Below are 3,536 nucleotides of genomic sequence, written 5' to 3' on the forward strand. Positions count from 1 at the left end.
TGCTTTCTGAGGAGCAAAGATGGGTGATTATTTGGAAATAGCCTACTACGGTAATAGTCCCTTTGTTAATTGTCCGTTATGTCCTATCCTTGTGGTGTGGGTAATTTAGCCAAACGGAACTACTTGACTATAAAAAATGGAAAGGAAGCCAATAATTGAAGCCTCCACCCCCCCCCACAAGAACAGAAACTGGCATAGGGACAATTAACAGCAGCCGTTCAAGGGATAATTAATTCTAGTTAACCAATCAGGAAGAAATAAAAGGGTCTAGGAAAGGTTTAAAAGTATGACCCCTAAAAGCCTCTATAGTCCTTTCCTGTTCATGTTAGATAGGCTGGTGTTGCAACTGTGTTTTACCACAATAAACCTGTGTCAAAAAACCACAAGAGAACACAGAAGATACTGGAATGCATGGGCTGATGATGGTGTTATCTGGATGCTCCATAAAAAAGTGAGAGAACAAAGGATGGCAATTCTAGTGTAAAGGGGCTAATGTGAAAGTCACCTTAAGAAGATCTTGCCCCAGAATAGTTTTCATTTCCCAGAGTTCTTTAGTTCCCGTGGTAACTTGTCTGTTGGATGGATGAGCCTGTGGCCTGATCCAGCAGGGTTCTACTGAGGTTCTTAAACTAGAAAGAAAAAGGAAATAAGACTATTGAGGTTTCTTTGATACTAGGTCCAAAAAGAGCTACAAATTCAGTACAATGATACTGTAACTGGTTAAACATAACATGACATGACATAAGAATAGCCTGCTCGATTAGACCAATGGCCTATCTAGTCCAGCATCCTGTTCTCAGAGTGGCCAATCAGATTCCTATGGGAAACCAGGGAGCAGAACATGATCAAAAGGGACCTCTTGCCTCCTGTGGTTTCCAGCAACTGGTATTCAGAAGGCTGTTTCCAACTGGAGTTAGAGCATAGCCATCATGACTAGCAGCCATTGACAGCCCCCTCCTCCATTAATTTGTCAATCCTCTTTTAAAGCCATCCAGGTTGGTGGCCATCCGTGCCTCTGGGGGGAGTGAGTTCTATAGTTGGACGATGTGCTGCATTGATAGGTACTTTCTATTATCTGTCCTAAATCTTCCAGCATTCAACTTCATTGGATGGCCACAAGTTCTAGTGTTATGAGGGAGAGAAACTTTCTCTAGTGTTTTTCTCCATGCCTTGCATAATTTTATAAATTTCTACCATGTCACCTATTACTTGCTATTTCTCCAAGCTGAAAAGTCTCAAGCGTACAACCTTTCTTCACAGAGGAGTCAGTTCATCCCCTTGATTAGTTTGGTTGCCCCTTTCTGAACCTTTTCCATCTCTAAAATATTCTCTAAGAGATGAGGGGATCAGAACTGTACAGTGGTGCCTCGCTAGACGAATTTAATTCGTTCCACAGGTCTTTTCTTATAACGAAAAATTCGTCTAGCGAATCCCATAGGAATGCATTGGATGTTTTAATATATTTTTTTGCCCATATGAACGCATCAATTGAATTTCAATGCATTCCTATGGGAAACCGCGATTCGCTAGATGAATTTTTCGTAAAACGCATTCGTCTAGCGAGGCAACCTCTGCTAGAAAAAACCTTTCGTTAAGCGGAAATTTCGTTAAGCAGGGCATTCGTTAAGCAAGGCACCACTGTATACCAAATAAGGTCACACCATAGATTTGCATAACGGCATTATTATATTGACATTTTTAATTTCCTTTCCTTTCCTAATGATGCCTGGAATAGAATTTGGGTTTGTCATGGTCACCACACACTGGGTTGACTTCTTCATTGAGCTATATACTATGACCCCAAGGTCTCATTCCTGGTCCGTCACCAACAGTGTAAAGTGTAAGATTACCTACCTAGCTCCATTACTACACCAAGATTTATTGTATTTGACTGTCTTTAATACTACTGTGGCCTGTAATGCAATTAGAAAAGCTTTTCTATGGATGATGCAAAACTCCAAGGCCACCAAATTCTTCTTCATTTGCATGCTGAAATAAATGACACATTTACCCTTGAGCAGTACTCAAAAAGGATTGCATTTTCATAGCAATCCTTCTCTACCTCAGCTTTGATGTAGCCACCAGTCCTGCTGCAAATAAGAGCTTATTGAACCTTTGCTAATGCGAGACGAGATGCAAGGCTTCTGTCCTATAGCTCTTCCTTTCTATTACATAAAAGAGACATCATCCATTTAGGGGGAGGGCTTTGTATTTTTCCTTTGTTTTCTCTCCCTTTGCCCAGAGATGAGGTGAACAAAGCATTTTTATTTAATCCACTGGCTAAGTGCCAAACACCTCCAAAGGTGAAAAAGAGATTGCTTTTACCCTCATATATTCATTACATAATGGGCTATTCTAAAAAGAAAAGGGGACAGGACAAACCTCTCCTGTGTTAAAACTGCTAGGCCGCAGTTGCATTTTGGCCTTTTGGTGTCGGAATGAGAGTATAATTCCAAGACTTGTGGTAGTTCCAATTCTACTTGTATGACCATCTTCAGAGGGAGTTTTGTTCAGCCCCGTGCAGGATTCGATTTTATCCCCCATGCTGCTTAACAGCTACATGAAACTGCTGACCAGAGTCATCTGGAATTTTGGAGTGCACTGTCAACAATATGTGTACATTGATGATATACTGCTCTATCCTTCCCTTACACCTGCGGGTGTGGCACTGGCTGCACTAGACCCATGTCTGGCCTTGGTATTGGACTGGATGAGAGCAATTCTTTGCCTTGACAGGGGTGGGAACAGGATCAAAACTAAAGCTGTGATCATGATACATTGCGAGGCTGGCTCCATGAAATTACGCTTAACATTCATATGTCAGGAATGGGAAACCTTCAGCCCATAGTCCAAATTTAATAATAATATCATTATTAATATTATCATCATTATTAAATTTACATATCACCCTTCTACTGGTGATCACAGGGTGGTTTACAATATAAAAACACAAAAACACATACAAACAAAACAATAACACACACAGTTTGAAAGGCCAAAGATCGTTTAATTAGCCGAAGACCTGGGAGGAGAAGAATGGTTTTGCTTGGCACTTAAAGATATGTAACAAAGGCACCAGGCAAATCTCCCTGGGGAATGTTCAGAGGCCCTAATTCGCACCATAAGCCAGTTTTTCACTAGCCCTACCCATCTGCGCCGCATGAGGTATCCTACCCATAAGGTGTGTGGCAGGTAAAGCCATGGTTATAAGGAACAATTGGAAGCCTTTGATTGTGCTTCCTCTGCAAGTGGGGTTTTTAAATTTGGTGCTAAAAACAAGCACTTCTGGGATTGCTTCCACCTGGAAACAAAGGTGGAAAACTGGGTGTGAGGTGAAATGGAATGGAGTATTGTGAAAGAGGCTGGCTGGCTGGCTGGCGCACTGGAATATCGGCTGGCATACTGAACGCTTTGGTATAAGTTCCACTTGTTTATCCTATTTCCAGTATCTCATCCAAGCAGCACTGAGTTTGGTGCGATAAGCATGCACCCAAAGCTGCCTCAAATGACTTGAACGTATGTTGTATATTGGCAGC

The 3,536-nt window shown here is 41.6% G+C and overlaps 1 long non-coding RNA gene across 2 annotated transcripts in view; it reads right to left on the reverse strand.

Moving 5' to 3' along the window:
• LOC132592305 (uncharacterized) overlaps positions 1-3,536 on the reverse strand; it is a 44,424-nt gene that overhangs the window by 1,064 nt on the left and 39,824 nt on the right. For both annotated transcript variants that reach the window (XR_009557739.1, XR_009557738.1), the window contains exon 3: positions 506-629. This is a non-coding gene — a long non-coding RNA (uncharacterized LOC132592305). The remainder of the gene's footprint in view (positions 1-505; positions 630-3,536) is intronic.

This window comes from Zootoca vivipara, chromosome 1 (assembly GCF_963506605.1).
Source record: "Zootoca vivipara chromosome 1, rZooViv1.1, whole genome shotgun sequence".
Lineage (NCBI taxonomy): Eukaryota > Metazoa > Chordata > Lepidosauria > Squamata > Lacertidae > Zootoca > Zootoca vivipara.